The sequence below is a fragment of the Lissotriton vulgaris genome, chromosome 7, assembly GCF_964263255.1.
Source record: "Lissotriton vulgaris chromosome 7, aLisVul1.2, whole genome shotgun sequence".
NCBI classification, from domain to species: domain Eukaryota; kingdom Metazoa; phylum Chordata; class Amphibia; order Caudata; family Salamandridae; genus Lissotriton; species Lissotriton vulgaris.
In genome coordinates, this window is record NC_141695.1 from 1,170,101,165 (window position 1) to 1,170,129,006 (window position 27,842).

A 27,842-nucleotide genomic window follows, 5' to 3' on the forward strand; every position below is an offset into this window, starting at 1 on the left:
GTGTGAGGGAGAGGATGGACACACGCTTCTTGACTCTTTATATATCCCTAATCGTGGCTCACCACTCCCCACCCAAAGCAACCTATATCACCCACGTCCTGTTTTCCCACCTAGCACCCCGGAGTAAGACTATTCTGTAACTGTTCTTCCCCCGTGGGACATCTTCGTTTGGATGTTGCGGCTGCAGCCACAGGCAGTCCCATAGGCGGTTTAAAGCGGTGACCCAAACATCAATTCCAAGCTAGGCGGGTCCTGATGATATTGCCTTTGAAAGCTGGATCGGAGTACAACAGTCAGAAACATTGGCAGGTTTTGAAGGAAAAAAATGTCTGAGCAGGATGCGAGTTGGGGGTGGATTCCCAAACCACTCATTTTGTACAAAAAAGTGAACAAATTCCGTCAGCGTTCAGTTCCTTTCGAAAGGTGCAGTTCAATGCAGAAACAGCTGGAGTGAGGCCTGCTGGATCGTCAGTTTTCAGTCCATGATCATCCCCATGGCCTCTCCCCAGCCCCAGCAGAGCGGGTTGACGGGCTGCCAAAGCACTGGGTTTGTGTGCTTCGATTTTTACTTTTGGTCTATGCTGTATATTTTTCTTACCCGCAAGGCTAGATTTTATTACCCATTCTTTTGACTGCTTTATTTAGAATTTAAAGATGATATACGATGTGCTTCACCCACCCCCTACCAAAATACTTATGTTTTTCACTTGGTCTTTTGTTCAAGCATGGAACACACATTTAGTCTGTTCTATTAAGTTTTTGTATGTTTAATTTTGTTGTTTTAATGCATAGTGATTTTGTGCCAAGACGTGCACCTGAACTGACTTTTTGTTGTGTGTGCCCAGCATGCTGGGTTGACCTGTGTGTAGTATTAGCTTGCAAATATGTACTAGGTTCTCCATAATGATAGTTGGTAGGGACAAGCTAGCCAACCCAGTTTCTGATTGATGGCTCGCTTCTTGTACTGAAAGCCTAAAGCCCCAAAGGCAAATAAATAACGCATGGCAACGTAGAACGTAAGCAAAATATGTGCAGCGGTAGTCCTATCCTTCGCAATGAAGGGATTCAGCTCAGCAAGAAGGACTCTCTATGTGGATAACAGGCATGTGCTATAGCTGAGGCAAAGTGCCAAAGAGCTAATTAACCAAAAGTACTTTAAACGTGAAAAAATCTACTCTGCAGGCACTTCCCTCAACATTTGAATATATTCCCTACCTATACACCTATTGCAGTACTCCCAAGGAGCACTCATGCATATCTATAAAAGTCGTAGATTTCCTGCTCATTGTACATACTTTAGTGGAGAAGGTTATTTGGGAATCTGCATGCATTAATTAAAAAAAATTAACTATAAGAATCTCTGATAGTTCTGTTGAAGCCAGAGGATTGCCTCTGGTACTTACTGGGTTGTGAGCCGGTGGGTTGAGGAAATTACCATGTGAAACATCCCCAAATGTGTGTCTCCCCCAAATTATGGTTCTAGTCAGAAGGCCACACAATATCTGGTGATTAGGTTCATGACTACAGGTTGCAGCCTGCATCACGATCTGCTGCATGTGGGCAACGGGAACAGTGTCAGGCTGGAGGGATGGGAATGGAAGTGTGCAATAGGGAAGAACCGTGAATAGTGATCCTGGTGTGGCAGGATGAGGACAGTGACTGGGTGGAAAGGAACAGTGACTTTGTAGTTTAGCAGGGAATGTATGGGCAAGAGCATAGAACCTGAGACTATATCATGGCGGTGTAGAAAAGAAATTGGCAGCAGTGAGAGCTGGGGGTTATTGACAGAAGAGGCATGTGTGAACATAGACTGGAAGTATTCAAGTGTCAGTGATGAGGGGCAGGGAACCTCTTCCCTACTGGGACATTTAAGAGGGGACCATGACAGTAGTGTATGTGCAAATAGTCTTAGAAAACAATGTGGTGGATGGTGAAAAGCTAGGCATCACTAACACATGCTGTATGTCACACTTGAGCTACAGCAGCTAGATCACTGGATTCAGAGCTAAGTAATATAAAATATTGCTGTGGCATTAGGAATCCATAGAATACAGTTGCAGTTTGACAAAAGATGTGCTAATGGTCAGTGGTGACTGCCTCTGAACGGGGGTGGTGGGATGTGAACCAGCCCCGCTCAACCTGGCTGGAGTAAAGAAAAATAAAATTATAGTAACTTCTTGTTATTATCATTTTATATCTGAAAGTGACTCTTAGTTATAGAATCTGATAGAGATTACTAGCCGCAGATTCCTTAACGTAAAATAATCCCCAGGCTTGAGGATGGATCCAGAAAACTTTTCTGCCACAGCATCCCTACCCTCTGGGGGGGACGGCACCACGTGACTCCACCCTGACCTCGTCCGCGTTCGTGACGTCAGCGAGGATACAGAAGTACTGGCCTTGCCCTTGTTCTGAGCACGACGTGGTCCGGGCGTTTAGTTTCGTAGCATTGTCAGCGGCTGGCTGCCCCGCCTGCTCTTGTGTTCTGTGGCCACAGGCCTTGGTGTGGGCCCTGGCGCTCCTGCGGGGCAATTGTGAGATTACGTTCTTACTCTTCTGCCTGCCTTATTGCTGAAGCGCCGTTCTGTCTTGTCTTCAGGCTGTGATGGGCTCGGCTACCCTCGTCACTGGGTATGATTCCCAGTGGAGGGCTTTGCCGTGCTTCTGCCTCTTCTCCTTTGAGTCTGTAGGTGGCTCTTCTTCCTCTGCGTTGTCGGTACCTTTGGCCTAACGGTGGAGGTCCCCGGTACGTTGACAGGGCTTGATGTGTTTTGGCCTCCTTCGTATTACCCTTGCTTCTCCTGTTGGTGAAGGCTGGGTTGCCCTTTTTTGTCGTTCTCATACATCCCCTGTGGGGCAGGTGTTCCTCCACGTTGCTGAGGTTATCTTCAGCTTAGGGCCTGTGACTCATCCCCTGTTGCGGTGGATGGGGCTATTTTTCCCTGTCCCTGTATTGGTCCCCTGCTGGGGCCCTGTGCTAGTCTGTGCTGGAGAGGTCTTCTCGCAGACCCTCCTCCCCTTTGGATATGGCTAGGGTATCTATTCCACGTTATGGAATCTGTGGCTAGTAGCCTCTATCAGATGTATGAGTTACTTACCTTCGGTAACGATGTATCTGGTAGAGACTATTCTAGCCGCAGATTCCTTCACGACCCGCCCTTCCTCCCCATTTCTGCGAGGACCCTTCTCGGTCTTCTGCACTCGCCTGCTTCAAGACGCGTTCCTCTGCAAGTGCCTTTTTCTTACTCCCTCCCTAGGAGGATGCTCGACTAGTTGTTGTTGCTCCATTCCTTCTTTCTGGTGATTGAGTGACGAATGCCTGGGTGCTTCGGTACCCATACATTTGGTCTCCAATGTAGGGTTCGTTTGTGCCCTGCTTTCTTGTGTTGCCTGCACTTCTGACTCTTACAGTCCTTGGGGTTGAGGTCCCCTGGCTGGGTCGCGACCCTTGGTTCTTTTAGGGGATCCCACTGCTGGTGTTGTTGGGGGATGACTTGTCATTGCTCTTCCATTCTGGCCTTGGGCCCCTTCGTGGCCCGGACGGTGGTGGCAGACTTCTTTGTCTGCTGTGCCCTTTTTCACATGCTTTATGCCTCCAGGGAGGCTGTTATCTTGGTTGCAGGCTTGCTTGCAGTAGCTGTGCTCTATTAATTAATTCCTTGCCTTGGTGCCTTAGTGCCTGGCACTATTCTGGATGGTGCTGTTCCTCACCTTTAATTTCTTTCCCTTCGGTATAGTTGGGTTTTTGCACACTGTCCCAGTATTCTCAGTTTCGTTTTTGATGGCTCCGGTTTGTGGCGCGGAAAAGGTCTCAGAAGAAAACTGACGTAGGCATGCCGGGGTAGGATTTATGTATCCTTGCTGACGTCACGAACGCGGATGACGTCATGGTGGAGACACGTGGTACTGTCCTCCCGGCGCGCAGGGATGCTGTGGCAGAAAAGTTTTCCAGATCCAGTCTCAAGCCTGGGGATAATTCTACGTTGAGGAATCTGCGGCTAGAATAGTCTATACCAGATACATCGTTACCGAAGGTAAGTAACTCGTACTTCCTTTCCATAGTATAACCCCTAGTCGTCAGACCGGATCCGGAACATTTTTCTTCAGCAACACCTATGCACATCGGTAGGTGGTGTTGGTTGACTCGGCGTCTGTCGCCTGTGTCGTGGTTGCCGGGATAACATCGCAGTGCCTACTAGACGCCCCACCTGCACGCTGATGTCACTGCTAATGGTAGGGGCAGGAAATGGTTGATATCAAATGCAGTCCCGTGCGCTTGTACAGTTTTGTGGGGAACATGCTGCAGACACGGATGATTCACTCACACACCCTCTTTCTTCCGGGCTTCTCCCACATTAATGTTTGTTGGTATTTGGTCAGTTGGATTTGTAATGAAGCATATAGCTGGAAGCTTTGTTAAAGCCAGTACTCCTCCCTTGTGGAATTGTTTCACTCTACAAGACTATGTGATTCTCTTGTTAGGAGCGCACATGAGTAAATTCTTGATAACTAGTTTGAATTGTTGATGTAAGAAGGCTGAATACTTGCCGAATCACCAGCTGTCAGACCACTGTGATCAGACCAAGTTCAGAATCACAGGATGTTGAGCCGATGCGGAGTCTCTTCGCCCTCCATGTTGAGCCCGCGCTGGCCACATGATAGTGCTTTTTTCAGTGACTTTCCGCCATGCATAATAGCTGATGTGCTGCTAGACCAAATAGCTAAAAGACATTCACATTGAAAAGGCCAATAGCTCGAGCATTGCAGCGAACTATTGGCTTTGCGAATGCTTGTTCGGTGTTGACAGTGTCTCGCTAAACAAATGTAGCAATGATAGTGAGAAACAGTTGAAATGCTTTGAAGTGAAGTGAGGATGTGGCGTAACGGCCAGAGCTGCAGACAGGGGAACTGTGGAACCAGGTTCGAATAGGATTTGGCTGAACAATTTATGGTTCTGGGCAAATCACTTGTGCTTCACCCTGCCTACGGCAATGAATGTGTCATTGTAACTGGTGAGCACTCAAAGCACTTCAATGCCATTGGCTGGTGTTAGCACTATGGCAAGATGGAGGATGGAACAAGTGCTCTAATACCATCGGATTGTGCAAAAATAAATAATTAAAAGCAGCAGCAATGAGGGAGCCCCTGGTGAGACGGATCAAGCATGAGGGGGATGAGGAGATAAAGCAACAATCGGTAAGGGCGGGAGGAAGCACTCCATTAGCATCGGCTTGTGTTTGGGCTATGGCAAGATGAAAGACGGAGCAAGTGCTCCAATACCATTGGATCGTGCAAAAAAATAAATAAGTGCTGCTTGCGTTTTACCAACAACTTTTTAAGAAATGCATTTGTTTATGTAGGTGCGCATGCATGTTAGTGTTATGTGTATGTGTACAAGGGAGATGGCCCTGAAAACACAAGTATTCCTATGGTGTGCTTAAAAAAAAAAAATTGTTTCACGAAGCGAGAGCCGTGTAAGGAGACATTTAGTTAGTCCATGCACTATGGGAGGGTCAAACACAAGAAGAGGCCTTGACACCCGTATGCAAAGACGAACGGCTTCAGAGAAAATAAGAGCGACTTTGAAGTTTACCAATGGTAGGAGATGGGCGGCTTGTAGGTTCACAGATAGAGCACAACATGTGTCTTTGAAACAGCACATGCGCTGTCTTGCTGAGACCTTAAAATGGTTTAGAAAGGGGGCTGGGACTAGATCCCGCCACGTCCAATCTTGGGTTTGGAGCATTGGGACCCTCAAGCCCTCCATCTCATTGAACGGCATGGTGTAAAAAGTTGAACAACACTCTGCCTTGTCTCAAGGGCGGGGATGAGTATATGTTTGCTCCTTGACCCCTCACCCGCATTGCACATGGTTGAGGGGCTCCTAAATGTATTGATCCGTGGCACTGCCCTGGGGCACTCTTACTGCCTGCCTTGTTTAACCTCTGTTTGTAATTTGAAACAGGGGACTGGGAAGCTTTGAGTTGCCCAATCCTCATTGGTCTACCAAATGCTACAGGCCTAAGTGGAACAGAATAGCTCACATCTCTGCCAGTGCGTGTGTGCACAAATCAAATAGTGTTATTGATTACGAAACACAAGTTAAAAATAATATTGTGCCTCCAGAGAGCTATCACTGTAGAAATGTGTTTGCAGTGAAGTCCAAAATAATGAGACCGCCTCAAGGTGCTATGGCATATAACAGAAGTGATCACAGTAGATGTCCTTCAGTTTAGTCTTTTTAGGTCTCGCCTTAAAGAGTGCATGCACTGCCTGTTGCCTGCCCATTACTTACCATTGGTTGGCTTCATTGTTGCTCTCATTTGCTTTCTTTTTTTCCCTTATCATTCTTATATTGATTTCTGAAAGCAAACAACTCGCTTCCATTTGGTTTCGAATTCCTTTGCGCATGTTGGCTTCACTTCCTCTACTTGGGTTTATCCCTCCCGTGGATCATTGACCCATTACGTGTGTCCTCCCACTGCTCCTTTTTCAGGTGGAATTTTTTCTTTTTGTTTAAACGCTACAAGTAGAGTGTATGTGCTTTCCTGCTGTCTCCCTTGTGTACGCCCCCCCCCCTGCTACATGGCTTCCTTTGTGCTTCTCCCCACCCTTGTTGAGTATCCTGCCCCTGTAAGGATTTTTTTTGCTTGTGTGCTTCACCCCACCCCTGCATTGTGCTCTTGTTCGATTGATCCCTCCATGCTCCCGTCTCCCTATTTCCACCCCGTCCATGTTGCTTCCCCCCTCATTGCTCCCCCCCTCTCACCACACCCCTGGGTTTTTTGTCAACACCCCTCTGTGCTGCTACCCCTTGGTGCAGCCCCCCTCCCTCGGTATTGCCCCTCCTTCCCCCTACCCTGTGCGACCTTCTCCCTGTCCTCGCTTATTTTTTGGTTACCAATCCAACTCATATCGGCAAGCACAAAAAAGTACTTGCTTCATTTTGTATGCACACTTATGTTTGATGCACACGTCTCCAAACTGACGTGGCTTGCCACATATGGGCTTTTTTTTAAAGTTCTCTTGCACAGCATTGGGGATGTTGTACAGCATGGCTACAGCCGTTGGCAAATCAAATAGACTCCAAAGGTGAAACCTATTGGCTTTGCAAATGTATATTATGTATGAACTGCTGTAATTCAGGATGGTGGCTGTGTAACACTTGGCTTGTGGTCTTGTTGCTGTCCTCGGTGCTGTCCTGCTTTCTAGCTGTTCTTTTCCAATTCTTCGTCTTTAAGTAGTCTCTCGGCGCTACAGAGCAAAGGAAGGTATCACCCCCCCCCCCCTTAAAAACACCCGAGAGAGATTAATCATAGTGATTTGTGTTTGCCTCAAGTTATTTTTGAGAGAGGAAGGGAGGAAGTGCCTAAAGTACTTCCTGCTGGTAATATTCGAGCCGGCAATATTCGAGCTGGCACGGTAACCTAGTGTCGGAAAGCTGGCGCCATGCTGGGAGTGGCAATCGGCCACAAAATGAAGAAAGTACTTTTTTCGCCACTTCATCCTTTGCTAGGACGGCCAGTAGGTGAATAGCCGCTCTCAGCATGGACACGGTAAGTGGTTCCGTACCGCTGCCGGTGGAGCCGGCCAACTGCAGCCCCGGGCATTGACCACTACGCACAGGTATGCCGATCTCCGGCCACCACCCCCATGCCACCCCTGGTCTCCTCACTGATTTCTTTTCGTTTACTCCCACAGTAGCGAAGATACGCTACGTAGCCTACCCCTTGACCGAGTCCGATTTGCCAAAAACTGACAGCGACACCAATGTTGGTCGTGCCAACCCTCACCTGTACGCCTATGATGCCCACACCTGTTTGCTTGTGATTAGCTCTCATCACTGCTACATATAGTGGATCATCATGCTGGTGGTTCCCCGCTCCAACTGGGTTGCAATACAAACACGAAAAATTGTTTTTAATGTCCTCTCTGTACCTGTTGTTCCTTTCTATCTAGGTCTACCCCCAAAACACCTTTCTCATTTCCATGTAAAGTGTACAGGACAGATTTGTATTATCTGTTTTTGCATATTATTCACAGTGCATGGTTCACACATCTTCCATCCCTTCCCCCATCCCTGTAAAGAGTAGAATTAGGTCTTCCTGGTGAAATGCCATGATCTACTATGGACCGTGACAGGCCTGAATCATGTTCACCTTTTTATCCACTAGCTTTGTAGCTACAAAGATCATTACATCTATTCTACGCTCACATCACGTTTTTATCCTTGACAAAGGGACCCTAGAATTAAAACTTTTATTTCTTTTCCGGATCCCTCTAGTCAATTTTAACACACCTTTCTTTCACCCATCCTACTTGCACTTCACCACTGACCCATGCAACATACTAAGGCTGAAAAGAGATCTCCGGCAAAGAGCTCCCTCGCGGGGCCCGTTGGGCGTTGCAGCGCCGGTCCAACGAGGAGCTGCCCGATGATGAAGCATGACACCTCAGGGTGTGTGGAGGGCTCTTGCTCCTAAAAGGAGGACTCCCCTCCACCTGTGAAACCTAGCTTCCCACTTAGGACAGTACACTCTGTGTTTCACCACTGTAGGCCCGTGTGCTGGACCCGACAAAAGCCCCAGGCCCTCCTCTCTTGTTGGTTTAGACTTCAGCTACCCCAGGTACTGTCCAGCATTCCGTGCTGCTATTTTCCACAAAAAGCGTCAGGAATCATATGAAAACCATGCATGCATGTGCTTGGAAAGGATACTGTGTTTTCATGTTCACCCTATTCTCTCTCTAACTTTGAAATCATAGCAGCTGTGGCAGGAGCTTCATCTGCAGTCTAATTTCCTGGCACGGGAAGGAAGCCGCCTCCTTCGGCTGGCAGGCCAAAAGAGGTGGCAGACTGGGCACAGGTAACCGTGTTAGCAGCGAGCGGTGGGTGGGCTGAGTAACCACAACAAGCCCTGGCAGTGGCAGTGCCAGTGATCTCGGGCCAGTCATTGAGGGCAGCCGCCAGGGTACCAGGTGCGCAGCATGTATGCCCTCGTGCCCAGAGAACATTTGTGGCGCGCATCCAGCAGCAGCAATTTCAGAAAGATAATCAGTGAAATAAGCAAATGGAAACATAATATTTATTCTGGATTATTTCATGGACGACTTTTGTACAGTATTTGCACTGTAACTTGGCTCTGCGCGGGGGAGGCAGACGCATTGAAATTCTTCTGTTTGTTCCTCCTAGACTCAGTCAACATAAGGTAATTGCAATTAAGAGTGTAAATGGCAGTTGATAGACCGGTGTCCGGCGCGGGGAGGTAAGAGTCCACAGATGGTGGTTATGATGAAGAGACTACAGCTGCTGGTGCCTCAGTGCACAGGGATACGTTGAATGGGGACTGGTGACCGTCCATTGCAGACTAGTTCCTGCCACTGTCGGGGCCGTAGGTGGCATCGGGCGTTTCCCCGGGAGGCTGGACCGATGGGGACTTATTTTGCACAGGTGGGGGGCGTTTTATTACCGAGGGTTGGATCAGGTCCCGCGCTAGGCTTGTGCAGTGTAGGCAGCTGCCCAGGGCCCCATGTTCAGCTCAAAAACATGGGACCCACTTCCGAATGAAAGGCCAACACTATCAGTCCGCCCACCTGTACCTCCAGCGCCCCCTCCCCCATCCAATCACATTGGAAATGTAAGTTTAAGCACGGTATCTTGAACCCTCTGGTCTTAGGGCATGGTGACATTGCTTGAGGTGCAGGGGTGAAGGAAAGGGAATACAGCGGTGGGGAAATGGCCCGCAGCAAAGCCAACAATTGTGTGGCTCACAATGTCAGAGGCAGGGTAGTACCTCTCTTAAAAACTTGCCCTGAACTCGTCTGTCCGTTCTGTTTTGGGTTGCCAAACAGAAGGCCCCTTTGTTTGAGGGACCAGGTGGATATCAGATAAGGACTCCCCTGGGCCTTGAAGCCCTGGATTTGACTGCAAGGTCCTGATTTGGGGCCCCCTTCCCTCGGTCTTGCAGCCATTATCCAGTGCTGCAAAGCCCACCGCAGGGGGCCCTATCTCCTTGGCCTCGCAGCACTACACATGGCTGTGAAGCCCAGGGGATGAAACTCTGTCCCTTGGGCCTCTCAGAGCATGGAGTAGTTTAATAGAACTGGCAATCGGGTACAAGTCCTTGCGTCAGCTCGAAATTCTATGAATCTGGGCAAATCACTTGTATTTCCCCATCCCTTAAAAAAAAATGGACTCTCTTTAATGTAAATGGTACTCGTGTAAAGTGCTTCAAAGACCTTGTGCCGAGTTTCCACTATATAAAACGGCAAAAAAAGGAAACGGATTATGTCAGTCACCTCATGTCCTGGCACTGTGCATCATGCATGACTTAAAAGTTTTCAGTTTGCCTATGTGTAGGGGTGTCGAGTAGGTACAGCAGGGGTGAAGTTCTTGATGGGCCTCTTCTGTCTGCAACTCCGCAGAAAAAGACTCATAATTAAACTGAGTGAGTGGATGGATGATTGATGGATGAGTGTGAGTGGAAGGGATGGGTAGATGAGTGAAAGGGTGGATGACCGATTAGTAAAAAGGATGGATGCATGCATGGATGGAGTGAAAGGGTGGATGGATGGATGCATGAAATGATGTGTAAAGGAATGGATGGATTAACGGATGAGTGAAAGGGCAAATGGATGGATGGCTGAGTAAAAAGGGTGGATGTGTGTTATTAAATTAAAATCACATGTAAGGATGGGTGAGTGAAAAAAAGAGTGGATGAGTGAAAAGGAGTGTGGATGAGCGAAAGGATGAATGGAAACGTGAAAGGGTGGATAGATGGATGAGTGATAGGGTCAATGGATGGATGAGTTGATTGGTGGGTGGAAGGGTCAATGGATTAGTGAAAGGATGGATGTGTAAAAAGGAAGACAAATGGATGACTGATAGGATGGATGAGTGGAAGGATGGATGTAAGTCTGGATGAGCGAAAAAATGGATAGATGAGAAAGGGAGGGTGGAGAGGTGGAAGAAAGGATGATGGATAAGTGAATAGATGAGTGGATGGATGAGTAAGTGAAAGGATAGCTGGATGGGTGAAAGGGTAACTGGATGGGTGGATGGATGGAGTAAAAGAAAGAATGGATGGAGTGAAAGACTGGATGGATGAGCGAAAGGATGGATGATTGAAAGCATGGATGCTGGCTGGACGAGTGAAAGGGTGGATAGAGAGAAGAGGTGTGGTGCAGAGGCCAGGGCGAATGGCACCAGAACCCGGGTGCTCACGGTTCGATCGCCAGTGGCAGATCAGCCCAGCACCATGTGACTCTGAGCAATAGCTCGCTTAATCATCCTGATGGCCCCCAGTCCCTTGACACCCTTGAGTAATTGTTCGTGCTTTACAAATAATGGACATTTACATTTATGAATAATGGAAATGGTGGAAAGGTTTGTAGATGAATGGATGGATAAGGTCGGGTATGGATGGGCATATGGATGGATGAACGGACTGACTGGTGGAAGATTGAATGATGGACAAAAGAATGAATAGATGACAGAATGTAAAGGTGAAATTGTGTTATCAGTAGTTGGAAGGAAGGATGAATGGATAGATGCTTGGATGGAAGAGACAAGAGAGCTCTTCTGGGGAAGGTCGCAATGAATTACTTCACTTGCTTGGTGCCATAAGAGCTTTGGTATAAAGCGGGGATATTTTAATTTTCTGGATACTCCCTTGTCTATGTGTGATATTTCTGTATTTGCTGTGTGTTTGTGTGACATCTCTACTTTATAGATATGACATTTTGAGTGACACCCAAGTGCTACTTGAATATTACACTCATAATTCTATTTTTTTGTTTTAAGTGTAAGGTTCTAGAGAGAGCCTCATAGTGACACGAGTTGTGCTTGTGATGTATATTGAGTTTGTAGCAATAGGCGAAGTGTTTAGAATAAACTATGTAATTGTGTATCTTCACTGCCTTCTTTAAGGAAGCTACAAGGAAAAGCACCTTGGTACCTCAGTTAGACAGTCCTAGAGTCGTATTGCAGTTCTCTTCAAAGCCCCCTTAAATGAAGTATGGCTTCCTAGTTTACGTCCCACTTAGTGACACACCCACAATATGTTCCCTAGAGTGAGTCTGTCACAGCAATTCTACTTAGTTCACCACCAAAGCAAGACTTCTTAAGTAACATCCCCACTGCACTGATTAGTAAGGCGTTAGCTTCCGGTTTCTAGCTAAGCAACTGAGCTCTTCTGCAGTAGTCTTGAGGCCAACCCTAATTTCTGACTTTGTTTCTCTGTCCAGATGAAACAAGGGCCTAAACTGTCATTTCATAACAGGAATAAACAACAGTGGTATATGGCTGCAACAAATACACACACTTGCGTTAATAAATTCACACCAAAGCAATCCACTGTCTTATCCTCACAACTGGCTCCACTAATGTTTCCAAAATAAATTAATCAAACTTTCTTTTTCGTCACATTAAAAGGGATTTATATGAAAATGGTAACTTTTTTTCAATCAGACTTCCACCAGAGGAGATCTCAAATTACTTATTTAGACCACATGCAAGTAGTTAATCCTGCTGCTATTTCCCTGCGTTCTCGAACTTGCATTTACATTTTTCCATAACAAATGCTGGAGTATAAGATCCTTATGAAAGGACAAGTTCACTTCAGAGATGCAAAAGAAGATTAATAATCCCACTATTTCATGTTGTCATGTCACTACTTGTAATGTCACATGCAAATTAGAGGGGCCTCGCATTTTCTTTTTCGCCCGGGGCTCCAAATGTCCTAGGACCGGACCTGGTAGCGATGCTGGTCTATCGACCCCCAGTAACAAACGCAGCAGCGGGGCTGGGCCTTCAAAATTGCCAGGGCTGGTTTTGGTCCCCAGTCCCGCCCTGATCACTGTTCCTTTGTACTTTTTGTTTGTAAGCTAGGAACTTGTGGCTGCAGCAGAATTGAGAGCTTGGGAAGTGGAAGTCTTTGTACCCCATAGCCGGTGTGCAATGAGGATTGACGGGTCATGGTAAAATTGGCTTCTAAAGCGCCACACCCCAAGGACAGCTGCTGTCTGAGGACTGGACTTGCCATCTCACATGGCATGCTGTGGCAGGAGGCTAGCTCAGAATAAACAGACACCTAAAGTTCAGCATGTTAGGCTATCAGCCACATCACATCGATTAAATGAACCTCAATGCCAGTCTTGCTTATTATTCCACAGCTTGTGCTAACTTAACCAGTGTCATGGCACTTTGAGGAGGAATATGGTGGGCTCTTTTCAATTTGTCAAAGTATTAGACAGGTTATTCAAAATGTTTTATATTCTTCGGGCGGAAGACTCTAAGGTGCCTGCAGCCCTACTTAAAACTGTGGTGTATTTAGAAGATGTTGAGTTACATTGAGATACCTTACACTTGGCGTGTGTCTTTCTACTTCACTCTGTCAACATCTTGAGACCTATCATTTACATTTCTGTTATGTTAATATGTATGTTTCCGTGCACAATTATATTTCTGTTTGATAGATACTTCTAACTGTAGATTCCTCCTCTGTAGAATATCCCTGGGTGCCAGACTGGATTTGAAAGACTTTACAGCACTTGTAGGCGGGTTGTGTAGCTCCACGTTGACTCTGCTGTGCCTCAACAGTGACAGCTGGAGCTGCATAAAGGCCCCACCCAGGCGCGCTGAGGTCAGTTTCTTACTTTCCCTGGCATCCTACAGGTATCCAGAGCTAGCTCCTACATTTTTCGTATTAATTACAGAGTTTTCTTTCTCCCAACATTTCTCTGTCGTGTGCAAGAGAATATGTTCCTTCCTAAAATTACAGGGTTTAAACCTTGTACAGACTGTCGCATATTGATTTCTGTGACAAATCCTAATGTGTAGTGTGTCTGGTGTTTGGGCTGTGGCCATGCTGCAAGGAGTGTGCCCTGAAGCACCCACAGGTGATCTGGGAGTGTGAAGTCAAGTAGGATGTCACTGAGGACTGAATGTAGTCGCGTAAGACCTGCTAGAAGTCGAGGTGGCAGTCCCATTCCTGCTCTTGGGTCATCGTGGTTAAGTCTTTGGTTAGTCCAAATCCAAAAAGAAGCATATGGAGTCCAAGCGGGCCTTGAGGTATTGCAAGGATGTAATTGTACTCTTCAGTCTCAGCCCGGGTCCTGGCTATATTTGAATGGCGGTGAATTTGCAGTTAAATGGAATATCCACCAGAAAGAGCAATTATGAAGGTGATTTACTTTATATTGAAACCTCACACTATGGCACAGTTGAGTTTTGTGCCATTATTCCTTATCTTTTTCAGCAAAGGAAGATATTCAAGGTCACCTGTTCTTAATTATCTGGTATCCCGAGATTGAATGGTCATAGGTGAATGGTGGTGGGACATCTAGTAAATGGCTGAGGTTCTGCAGCCTGATAACAAGGGCGTGTATCCGACTGGGGAGACCACTAGGAACAGCCTACTACATTGCAGCTTGCAACAGGAAAAAGTTGTGCCTGACTCCATGGATCTCTTTATTAACACTTATGGATCCATGGCAGTGGTGGTGGTTCGCTATAGATGAATGAAGTAAGCAGAATTCATGAATTGAAGATGCAGATTCTAAGAGTAGTGCAAAGACTGACGCTTGGGGTTAGACTGGGGCAGATTAAACAGCACCCTTGATTATGTGGGTCGTTGATTTAAGAAACTTCTTCTGGACCACAAGTCTGCCTCATTATATAGGCTAATGATTTTAAATGTGAACCTTCTGCTTTAGAAAAGAGCCGCGGCCTGGGGGACTGCGTGGGCAATTCTGCTGATGAGGTGGCATCCCCTGACTAGGGTTGGTTGTGGTATTCCATTACCTTATGTCATCTGGAACTCTCACATGTCATTCAGTAGAGTGTTAGAAACTTAGAATGTTTTCCCTTGACTGTTCACTGTTACTGCTGGACTGATGATGAAGACATCTCCTGCTACCTGTGGTTGTTAAGCTGTTCTTCCTATGAATAAATCTACTTGGACCTACTTCTTATGTGGTTTGATTTACTACATAATTACTGGCGACGAGGATGGGATCGTTTTATAAAGTCAAGGATGATTTAATGTTATGTCAAAGTATCATTGTCAGATCAGATAAAATCATACCTCCTACAAGTTTGAGAGAAACAATTTGCAAATTGGCACATGAAGGGCACATGGGCATGTCCACCACCAAAAGAAGGATCAGGGAACACCACTGGTGGCCTGGTATTGACGCCATGGTAGATAGTTGGGTCAGGAATTGTTCCCCTTGCTCTTTGAGTGATAAATCTGTGAAGAGTATGTCTGTTGACATTACTCCCATTGAGTATGCTAATGGTCCTTGGCGAAGGTTAGCAATTGACATTATTGGACCTTTTAGTTACCAGTCTGGTAAAGAAATGTTTGCACTAGTTCTAATTGACTACTTCTCTAAGTGGCCTGAATTAAAAATTGTTGAAAAAACTTCCTCAGAGCATGTAATTGATTTTCTTGACGAGATATTTGCTAGGGAAGGTTTACCGGAGGAACTTCTCTCAGACAATGGCCCACAGTTAATTAGTAATGAGTTTGAGTGTTTTCTCAGAAATTGTGGTATTACTCACAAAAGGACCTCAAATTATTTTCCGCAAGCCAACGGCCAAGTTGAGAGGTTCAACAGAGTCATCAAATAATCTTGTCAATTGGCTGTAAAAAGTGGCTTGAAGTGGAAGAAAGCTCTTCAAGCAAACCTATTAACTTATTGGTTGTCTCCCAATTCAGTCACTGGTCTATCCCCTTTTGAGTTATTGCGAGGGAGGAAACCTGGTTCTCGGCTTTTACCCTGGTGGTTAAAAGGTGATTCTCCCTACGAAGTAGATTTTAAGGAATTGAGGGATAAAATTGGGAAATACCAGCAAAGAATGATCCAACATTCTGCTAAAAAGAAGTATAATGCTTGTAGTGTAAAAGTTGGTGATCGAGTTCGTGTAAAAATGGGTGGTTTGTTTCACAAGAAAGTTTCAAGATGGTCTGATCCTGTCAAAGTAACTGAAATTTTCAGCAAGGCTGTCAGAGTCGAAGGGGGGAAAATATGGAATCTGAGCAGGATTTCTTTATACAAACCCTTTGTTGCCCCTTCTCAAAAAACTACTACTCAAAAAACTACTCTTCCAGAGAAATTTGTCTCAGACCATAATCCAGACGGTTTGTCTGGCATGCATGAAGTTTTTGACAACTTAGGAAAAGTCACTGTAAATAATTCTGATGTTGTGATTAACTCTGATGTTCAGTCTTCTCCGTGTGTCACCACAGACAACCAATCTAATGTGGTGTGTGAAGATATTCCTTTAAGACGCAGTGAGCTTGTAAAATGTGCTCCTTCAAGGCTTAAAGATTATATTAGAACCTAAATTCTTTCTGTATTACTTTGTTTCTGTTAAGGTTTAGTTTTTTAAAATTATTTTTTTGTTTTTTTTAAAGGGGGGGAGGTGTGTGGTATTCCATTACCTTATGTCATCTGGAACTCTCACATGTCATTCAGTAGAGTGTTAGAAACTTAGAATGTTTTCCCTTGACTGTTCACTGTTACTGCTGGACTGATGATGAAGACATCTCCTGCTACCTGTGGTTGTTAAGCTGTTCTTCCTATGAATAAATCTACTTGGACCTACTTCTTATGTGGTTTGATTTACTACATTGGTGAATCACTGCCCATCCGCATTTATCCTTGCCTGCAGAGCACCAGCATTCGCACCAGGATTACCCTGCACCACCCCAAGCTATGACGAGTGGCTCCACCTCAGGGCTCCCCGGACTGTGCCTCTGGTGGGCGCAGAGTTGGGGGGGGGGCACCCTTCGCACCCATCAGAGCAGACACTACCACCAGTAACTGAGTGGCTGCATCTGGGGCACTTTCTGCATACCGGGAAGGGGGGTGGCAGGCGTTGAGTGCCCCCATCCCGCATTTCCTCCCTACCGTTCCCATCGGGGAACCACGCTGGACCCCAGGAATCCTGAAGGCTCGGGAGTGGCTGGACAGCGCCTCCCTGCGTCCCTCCTCAGGAGAGGCTGCACCTTGTGACGGATCTCTGAGTTCCCACGAGGTCCCAATCCAATTTGCCAGCCGCCCTCCTTTTGTGCGGCCTACCCAGCTGACTTCTTCTCTCCCTGTGGAACCTACTGCCGGACTAGCGCTGACTGCCTGCAAGTTTAATTGTTCCCTGCGGAGGCAGAAGCAGAGCTCGCCAGCTTACACTGTTTGTGGGGGGGGTGGGTGTGTCTGGCATCTAATGCGCCACATTTTTCTCTCTAATCATGCCTCACTAGGACCGGGGACCAGGGGCGGATTGGCAAGGCGGACATTCGGGAATGGGCCGAAGGGCATGTGCCTCAGTGCCCTCTGTGGGCCGTTTTTTTTTCTCCCCTGTCCCAGTCCACAGAGAGTGGACTAGGAAAGGGGAGGAAAAAAAACGGCCCACGGAGGGTACGAGACAGAGACTGAGAAAATGAAAGCAGCCTCGCTGTGCGGCCAGACAGCGATTGTCAGCTGTGGGCTCTCCCTCACCCCTACCCTGCCAAGCAATCAAGCTGAGGCTGGGCTGGGGAGGGGTGATTGTTTGCAATAATCGGCCTCCCTGGGGGCCAGGTGTTTCTCAGGCCTTTGAGCCATTTGCACCTCGGCCCACCTGGGGCCCATGCAGCCCAGAAACGGTGTTAGTCTTAGCACCTCGCCCACAGCCCTTCACATTCAGGGCATAGTGGGCGAGGAAGAATGGGTCTTGCTGTGGGGGCCTGGTGATGTTTGGATTTTTTTTTGTTTTATATATTTATTTTTGCGATTTTATATAGCGCGGACTTTACCCGAAGGTGTCAGAGAGCTTCACACTAGGAACAGCAATAATACATGAGGAGAAAATTATAAGTGGACAAATTACAAAAGCAAACGTTAAGTTACATGAATCAAAAGTGACAATAGTGAGCAACCAAAATACAAGAGGAGCAAACGATACATTACAGGAGGAAAAAGAGATATGTGTGCAGGTTACAAAAGCGTACAAAATACAAGTAGAGGTATAATACTGCAATTAATGGCAGACACTCCAGCACAAGATCAAACGTTACTTAGGCAATGGTGGCACTCGTGCAAGTATCTAAAGCAAACAAAAGTGAGAGGTAGCAAACAGTGTGTTACAAGAGAAAAGTGACTTGTGCAAGTTACAAAAGGGTACCATACACAGGTACAAGGGTAATACTACAGTAAATGGTAAACACTCAAACTGCCAGAACACACTGGGAAGGCACTTCCCATGCACCAGCTTCACCTCATCCTCCCCCTGGCTACCTGGCTACCTTGGATGACCCAGAAAGCTGTGTTTTGTGCTCCCCTGCCAGGACATTTTCCCAAGGCCTGGAGGGTTGATTAATTTACTAATTGCAGGGGCCTTACCTCTGTTCATGTGCTCCTGAGCTGAAGGTCTGGGGAGGGCTGAGTAGGTTAGTAATAGCAGGGGCTTTGCTGCTTTTCAGGTGCTCCTGTGCTGGAGGGCTGGAATAATTTTGTGACAGTAAGGGGCCTTGCTATTTTTTTTAGTTGCTCAGCATGTAGGCCATTGGCACCTTGGCCCTGTGTCGTGTGCAAGAATAGTATCCTCCCACTTTCATTCATTGTCTGTGCAAATGGTGTTTCATGAAAGGGCACGCCCCTTAAATATGGGCCACACCTCTTGAATGTGGGCCACTTTTTACGTCAGTGCCCGGGCCGAATTGTGATCCCAATCCGACCCTGCCGGGGACACATATGCCTCAGACTACACCGGAAGAAGCTGACTAGGGCCTTTGAGCTTTGTGATTTCCTTGCTGCCCTGTACCAGTTAACAGCACTCTCTACTGCACCAGATACTGAGCTTCTTTGCGACAGACAACGACTAGACATCTTGCACAGACGCACACTGTTTGTCTACTGCATAGTGGGTTCACCCTTGCTCTTTCCATAGTGCTTGTACCTGGCTCCTCTCTACTCCTGACGGTTTGCTTGGTTCTCCCAGTGTAACACTAGGGGCTCGGCTGGCAATCGACGGCCCATCTGAAACTGAACCCCAGGGACTTCTTGCAGCCCCATGACCTGGCCTGACACCTCATGGGTCCCAGGGGTCGGTACAGAGCTCCATCTTCCGCCTTGCTCCACACTAGGGGGGGGGTTACAGCTCTATTTGCTTGCTAACGTGAACGTCGGGATCACCTGTGTGTTGCTATTCAGGCACCCTCCCTCTTGACCAGCTTAAATGTGACCACTAATATGTCGGTGGCCAGGTCCAAAAATAATTACTCTCTCTAAGACATGCTAACGAAACCTGCTGGGTCTGGGGAGCATCAAACCACTCCTGCTTGATAAGGATCACCTCTCGGAATCAGATGATCTGGATGGGCCGGTGACAAAGTCCTTTTTGAGATTCGCTTCGCATCCTTTCGCAATGACTTGCAGGTGATGAAGACAGACCTCTCTGCTGATCTGCAAGAGGTTCGTCACAACTTGGGAGAAGTTGATGAGAGGGTTTCCGCAATGGTGGACTGCTAAACCAGCCAAGACTATGAGATTGAATGGTTGCAACAAGAAGTTTTTTGCATGAGGTGACAGCTCGCCTGTCTACAATTGCAAACCATCAATTTTTAAAATCTCTCTCGGTGTAATAATGTTCATATCAGAGGTGCTCCGACTCATGCAGTGGGATCCGACCTCCGAGAATATTTGGGGTGCCTTTTTTGACAATCCCAGGACTCTCAGCGGACACAGACCTAAAACTTGATCTGGTCCATTGTGTGGGTCCACTGAAACCAGACCACTTGACTTCTGCTGACATTCTGACCCGAGTCCATGACTCAAGTAAAAGAGCATCCTTTGCAGAGCACAGAAGATCCACCTGATTAAATTCAGGGCGCCAAACGCCTCTGTTGTATCTGGATTTGTCAGCCATAACCCTCCAGAAGTGCTGCAACTTTCACCACGTAACTGCTCACCTAAACGAAGCTGGGATTTCACTCCTTTTAAATTATATTCCCCACAATGGGAAATTGCTACAACTATGATCATTTAAGGAAGCCTGCACTATACTTTGCATTACGAATCTCGCAACAAAGGATCGCCACAATAGCCCTCAAGAGCGCAATGAGCGTAAAAAGATCCAGAATGGCAATGCAACAAGGGCCCTTGTGTCGGTTCAGAACCTGACCCTGTAACCATGGCTAAAGAGACAGTCTGTACTTACTACACCTTCTGGGGCACCGATCAGTCCGAGCTGTATTGACATTGAGGGAACTACCTCACCATAACTCTGTTCTCACAGGCAGGGAGTTACCAAGGTGGTGGGGATGAGGAGTTAATCGACGCATTATGATGGGTCAGCCTCGAGAACTTTCCCTTGCAGGACTGATGCTTCCCCTATGGTTCATAACTGACTATCCCCTTTTCCGCCTTGCTCATGTTCTCCGAGCTGTATCTCATCATGAAGGACGTACGTCACTAATATGCTGGCTTTCTATGCTGGTTTGTGTTGCTGTTATTATCTGAAAGAGACACGTTAGTGATAGATTCCTTACCTTAGAATATCCCCAGGCGTCAGACTGGATCCGGAAAGTTTTGCGTAGCAGTACCCTTGCGCGTCGGTAGGCGTCGTCTGCGGCTCCGCGTTCGGCGTCGTGGGCGCCGTGATGACGTCGTTGGAGTACTTAGACGCCGCCTCCGCGTGCTGACGTCAGTTCTTCTTTTTTCCGCGCCAGCCAGCGCAGATCTGGAAAGAGCAGTTCCCTAGTCACTTTTTGACTAAACTTTTTGTGATCTTTTGATCCATTTCGAAGTCTGTACGACTCCGACGGTGCCGTTAGGGATGCCCGGATTCAAGCATTGCGACAAGTGCGACCGTACCATGTCGGTCACGGATCCCCACCGCCAGTGCCTGATGTGTTTGGGTGTCGACCATGACGACGAGGCCTGCTCCGACTGTCGGGCCCTTTCGAGGAAGGCCAGGCGGGAGCGGTCCCGCAGGAGACTCGAAATCCGCCAGTCGGCCCCGCGCCGTGTGAGGTCCCGGTCCCGGTCCCACGGGAGGTCGAGGGACAGGTCGCGGGGACGGAGCCGTCACAGCTCCGGGAATCGGCGCCACTCCTCCGGGTCCAAGTCGTCAGGTAAGAAGCATAAGAAGTCGAAGAGACATCATCGCTCTTCTGACTCCCCCCGACGTTCGCACGATGCGGCCGGGGGTTCGGGTGACACCGCCCACGCGGCTCCTCAGGAGTCGCAGGTGCCGCGTTCAGCCCCATACCCCCCGGTCCCTGGGCTGAACGCGACGCCGGAGGAGATCGAGCGTTTCCTCATGGCCATGAGGTCCCTTTATCCTCCGACGGGTTCCGCGGCGCCTTCGGGCCCAGCGAACCCGTCTGGGGGCCCTAGTGGGTCGGGGGCTTCGACCCCGACGCCATCGGGTGCTTCGGCCTCGACGCCGCCGGCGCCTTCGGGCCCGGCGCCGCAGGGCCCCACGATCCCGACACCGCCGGTGCCCTCGGGCCCGGCGCCGCAGGGTACAGCGGCCCCGGCGTCGTCGGCGCCTTCGGGCCCGGCGCCGCTGGACCCTCCTCGGGCGGTGGATCGTCACCGGTGGACCTTACGACCCCCTCGGCGTCGGTCCGTGTGGTGTCCCCTCCGGCGTCGTTCTCGGGCGGCGCCGTCCCCGATGCCTCCTTTCAATCTGTTCCGACGTCGGGACGACGCCTATCGGCACCGATCTCAACGCCGTTTGGAGCTTTTAGTTTCTATGAACCGACCTCATTCAGTTACGACCCTGAATCTCAGGAGATGAGGGATGAGGAGGATTGGGAGGGGTCTGAGGACCCTCTGGCCAGAGAGTGCCAGTCTAACATGGACTGGACAGGAGACCTTGGGGAGGCCAGCGGCCTGGACACCTCTCCAGACACTGGATTTGTCTCTCCTCCTACCGTGGCTTCGGAGCAGGGTGCTACTTATGGTATGGTGTTGATGAGGGCTGCCAAGGCCTTGGGCCTTGAGCTCCCCGTCACGGCCGTGAGGACTAATCTCCTCACTGAGGTCCTTAAGCCGCAGTCATGCTCCATGGAGCCTCTGCTGCCGTTTAATGAGGCCTTGACGGACGTTCTTTTGGGCACTTGGTCCAGGCCCGCTACAGGTTCGCCTGTAGATAGGAACGTGGCCAGATGCCACCGCCCGGCTCCGGGCGACCCATGTTTCCTGTCCACCCACCCCACTCCCAGACCGCCTTCCCGACGGCCCCGCCGGACAGGGAGTTCAAGAGGTACGAGAACTATGGTAAGAAGATCTTCTCGTCCCTTAGTTTGGGACTGCGGTCTTCCAACACCGCATGCCTCTTGGGCCGTTACACCCACTCTCTGTGGGAAACGGTGGCGGAAGTGCTGCCAGAGTGTCCGTTGGGGGTACGGGCCAAACTCGGCCAAGCCCTGGTGGAGGGCCGGGACGCAGCCAAGTATTCAATCAGGTGCGGACTGGATACTACTGACTCGCTGGGCAGAGCGATGGCTACGACGGTGGCGGTACGACGCCACGCCTGGCTAACATCCGCCAAATTTTTGGCAGACGTCCAAAATACACTCATGGACATTCCGTTCGATGGCCGTCGCCTCTCTGGCGACAAGGCAGACCACGCGCTTGAGCGCTTTAAGGACCCCAGGGCTACGGCCAAGTCCTTGGGCCTCTCGGCCTGCGCCAGCAAATGGGTGCCTTTCGCGGCCAAGGAAGGGGCGTCCCCACATGTGCCGCCAGCCACTCGCCGCAAACTGTCGTCCAGCGCGGCGGCGGCCGTGGAAACCGCCGTGGAGGCGGTCGGGGAAACAAGCGGAGTCAGTCCACACCTGCCCCCGCAGCATCCGCCTCTAAACCCTCCTAGTCCGTGCTTTCCGGCCCATGTGACGCCAGTGGGAGGCAGGGTTCGCCATCACCACTCTCACTGGTGCACAGTCACTTCGGACAGGTGGGTGCTGCAGATCGTCCGAAGGGGCTACTCCCTCCCCTTCGAGACGACCCCTCAAGCCATGCCACCGCAACACCACCGCGTGTCGGGGGATCATTTGCGGCTCCTGCAGGAGGAAGTTTCGGCCCTCTTGGCCAAGGGGGCCATCGAGCGCGTTCCTGGGCCAGAAGTAGGACGTGGTTGCTACTCCCACTACTTCCTGGTACCCAAGAAGGGCAAAGAGGGCCTACGCCCTATCTTGGATCTGAGGAACGTCAACGGCTTCCTCCGGAAGGAGAAGTTCAAAATGCTGACACTGGCTCAGGTCTTGACTGCCCTAGACCCAGGAGACTGGATGGTAGCGTTGGACTTGCAGGACGCATATTTCCACATCCCCGTCCTGCCGGCCCACCGGCGTTCCCTGCGGTTCACGGTAGGCCTCGAGCACTTTCAGTTTACGGTGCTCCCCTTCGGCCTTACCAGCGCCCCACGGGTGTTCACGAAAGTGATGGCGGTGGTCGCAGCTCATCTGCGCAGTTTGGGGGTCTCAGTCTTCCCCTACCTAGACGACTGGTTGTTGAAGGCGGGCTCGCCCCAGGCAGTCGCCAGCCACCTCCAGACTACGGCGGATCTCCTGCATCAGCTAGGATTTTCCATCAATGTGCCGAAGTCACACCTGTGCCCCTCTCAGAAGCTCCTTTTCATCGGAGCGGTTCTCGACTCGGCGCAGTTTCGGGTTTACCCGCCCGAACAGCGGGTTCGGGATATACAGGCGCTGATTCCGATCTTCGGGCCGTTATCCCGGGTTTCGGTAAGGTTGACGCTGCGGCTTCTGGGGCTGATGGCCTCCTGCATCCTTCTGGTGCATCACGCACGGTGGCGGATGCGGGCTCTGCAGTGGGACCTGAAGTTTCAGTGGGCCCAGCACCGGGGCAACCTGTCCGACCATGTCCTGATCTCGGAGGGCACTGCGAGACAGCTGCAGTGGTGGCTCACGGACCGCGATTGGGTCAACGGCAGATCCCTCTCCCTTCCCCAACCGGAGCACGTAGTTGTGACGGACGCGTCCCTCCAGGGCTGGGGAGGCCACTTGGGAGAGGCGGAGATCAGAGGACTCTGGTCTCCGGCGGAGTCCCGGCTCCATATCAACCTGTTGGAGCTGCGGGCGATTCGTCTGGCACTGAAGGCATTCCTCCCGTCTGTCCGAGGGAGTGCAGTGCAAGTGTTCACGGACAACACCACCGCCATGTGGTACTGCAACAAACAGGGCGGAGTGGGGTCGTGGACCCTTTGCCAGGAGGCTCTGCGCCTCTGGCAATGGCTGGAACATCAGGGCGTGACTCTGGTGGTTCAACACCTGGCAGGTTCTCTAAACGCCAGGGCGGACGAACTCAGCCGTCGGTGCTCGATGGATCACGAATGGCGTCTGAACTCGGACGTGGCGCAAGGCCTCTTTCTGCGATGGGGAGAGCCTTGGTTAGATCTATTCGCCACCAAAGAGAACGCGGAATGTCACCAGTTCGGCGCGTTGGAATTTCCAAGGCGGCACTCGCTCGGAGATGCTTTTCGTCGCGAGTGGAGCTGCGGTCTGTTGTACGCCTTTCCGCCTATACCACTTCTGCCCAGAGTGCTGAAGAAGATCAAGCGCGACCGAGCACAAGTCATCCTTGTGGCTCCGGACTGGGCACGAAGATTCTGGTATCCCGAGCTACTCAGTATGTCAGTCGATCCCCCGGTTCATCTGCCTCTTCAGGAGGACCTTCTGTAGCCACAGCAGGGGACGGTACTCCACCCGAACCTGTCCAGTCTCCCCCTCCATGCTTGGAGATTGAGCGGCGACAGTTGAGGCCATTTGACTTGCCTCCTGAAGGTTGCAACATCATTCTGGCAGCCAGGCGTCCCTCCACAAAGACGGTATACGCCTGCAGGTGGAACAGATTTGTGGCATGGTGCACAGCAAAGGCTGTGGATCCCCTCAATGCCCCTCTCTCTGAGGTTCTCCTCTTCCTTCTTTCTCTTGCCCAGCAGGGCTCTGCTCTGGGCACTGTCAATGGCTATCTTTCGGCTCTTTCAGCCTTTCTGAGACTGCCTGACCAACCTTCTTTGTTCAAGTCCCCTATCGTAAATCGATTCCTGAAGGGCATCACTCATACCTTTCCTCCTGTTCCCTTCGTGATGCCTCAGTGGGACTTGAACCTGGTTCTAACGTTTCTGATGTGCGCTCCCTTTGAGCCACTTCACAACTGTCCTCTTCGCCTTCTTTCTTTGAAGACTGCCTTCCTGGTAGCCATCACCTCTGCCAGGAGAGTGAGTGAGCTCCAGGCTCTGTCTTGTAAGCCTCCTTTCCTTTCAGTCCATCCGGACAAGGTTGTATTGCGGACAAGGCCCTCCTTCCTTCCCAAGGTAGTCACAGCCTTCCACATTGGGCAATCCATCACGTTGCCCACCTTCTTTCCGCCTCCGCACCCCTCGAGAGAGGAGGAGAGGCTCCACCGTCTGGACCCAAAACGTGCGCTCTCATTTTATCTGAGCCGCACACAACAGTTCCGGGTGAATGATCAACTTTTTGTTTGGTACGCGGGCGCTAAGAAAGGGAAAGCGGTGCACAAGCGGACCATCTCCCGGTGGATTATCTTGTGCATCCAGGCGTGTTACTCCTTGGCTAAGAAGGAACCCCCTGTTGGGCTGAGGGCTCATTCCACTCGAGCCACGGCCACTACTATTGCCTTGGGCCGGGGTGTGCCCTTGCAGGACATTTGCCAGGCAGCTACGTGGGCCTCGCTGCACACGTTTGCAAGGCACTATTGCCTGGACAGTCAAGTCCGGAGGGACGGCTACTTCGGCCGTTCTGTCCTCTAGGACTTTCTGGTGTGATTATTGGTTCGCAGACCCACCACCACGGGGATGGTATTGCTGGGGGATCTATTCTAAGGTAAGGAATCTATCACTAACGTGTCTCTTTCAGATGCACATGTTACTACTTGTGTAACGATATATCTGTAAGAGACATTAGTTAGTGATAGATTCCTTACCGACCCACCCATCCTCCCCGTTCTGCGAACCAATAACTAGGGTTAAGGTCATCCCCTTTCAGGGCCCTAGTTTCTTTGCACCAGTGTCAGTTTTTGTCATGGCTCTGCGCTTCTGGCGCGGAAAAGCTGTGGCTAAGAACTGACGTCAGCACGCGGAGGCGGCGTCTAAGTACTCAGACGATGTCATCACGGCGCCCACGACGCCGACGACTGATGCGGAGCCGCAGACGACGCCTACCGACGCGCAAGGGTACTGCTACGCAAAACTTTCCGGATCCAGTCTGACGCCTGGGGATATTCTAAGGTAAGGAATCTATCACTAACTAATGTCTCTTACAGATACATCGTTACACAAGTAGTAACTTGTGCGTTAATGGTTGTTTTCTTTTTTGTGCTCCTCTGCATGAACTTTTCACTTTTCCAGGAGACTTGGAGCCGGGAACCTAATCATAGAGTTGGCTACACCACTTATTTCTTGCCTGCAGTCCTGCCGGCGTCTGGGAGGGGCCGACCTTCGGGCGGGCTCCTTAACTGGGTGAATATTTCTTTGGGTTGCAGCATTACACAAAAGCAGTGCAATTTGTTAGACATTCTTGGGATCTCATTAAGAAGACCAGGTAGTGGGATAACGCTTGATATATTTAATATATATGCTAGAGGCACTAAAGGTGGTTCCCTATCCCCGACAATTGCATTACTAGAAGGGGCACTTAGAGATTGCCGTGATGGCATGCAGGTTTTGGTCGCGGAGGACTTTAATTGCACATTCGAGCCCCTTGCGACAGAGGACATCCTGGACCTCACTGAGGACAATGCAAGGAGGGGCATACCAACATTAGCAATCCAACCAATAAAAAGATGGTCACAAAGGGCAATTCAAATGAACGCTCTGACCATGGAGTTTGGCCTAAGAGCAACAAATGGAAGAACAGCCTCAGACCCCCTAGGCGCTCACACATATAATAGGGCCAACAACACGTCAAGGATTGATTATATCCTCCTTGATATAATGCTTTGGCAAAGTGTCCAGGATATGGTAATATTACCTACTGTTGATAGTGACCACAATTCACTATCATTAAGCCTAAAACATTTGTGGCCAAGTAAAAATGGCCCAGCTGCCCCAAGAGAGGTCAAGTTCACTTCAGAAGTTTTGCCTTCTAACTGTGGTAGATGCCTTAAGTGGAGCAAAGTAGCTCTGGATGAAAATAAAGTTCTGATCATAGGAACACTGTTGGAAGCCTCACAAAGCAAGCTAGACAAGATCCTTCTGGAATACTTTGACTCCTCTAGAGCAACTACAGTATTCCAGGATACCATCAAGTCAATAGGAAATCTATTCCTGCTACAGACGCGAGGGGGCGGGGAAGAAGGACATCAGAGGCCCAAGACTAAGCAGGGGTGGTATACACCCAAATGCAGACAAAAGAAGTCTGCTTTAATTAAGGCAGTCAAAGCAAAGTCTCAATCCTTGATTCAGCACGTTAAGAAAGAGTATAACCAGGTGACAGCAAATGCTAAAAAGGAGTGGGAGGACCTGTACTGGCAATCACTAAAAGACGCCAGTGCTAGGAGGGATGCGGGTCGTTTCTGGAGCATTCTAAGAGCTAGGAATAGGCCTGATAGTGATCTCATTACAAGCAACATCACCGGCGAGGTATGGTTCGACCACTTTTCAAAATTGTATACCTGCCAGTTAGGAATGACTAGCGGCCCTGCTCATTGTAGCCCCTTTATACTTCAAGGAGAAAATACCTTGTTCCCGTTTACAATCAAGGAAGTTAAATATGCAATTAGTTGTATTGTGCCCCAAAAGTCAGCTGGACCGGACTGGATTCCCGGGGATCTGCTTCGCTCCGATCTGCCGAAATGGGGAAAGCTTA

General features: G+C 49.4%; 1 protein-coding gene across 6 annotated transcripts in view; it reads left to right on the forward strand.

Moving 5' to 3' along the window:
* ARHGAP26 (Rho GTPase activating protein 26) overlaps positions 1 to 27,842 on the forward strand; it is a 2,045,367-nt gene that overhangs the window by 1,067,723 nt on the left and 949,802 nt on the right. The gene's annotated exons all lie outside the window — the stretch shown is intronic.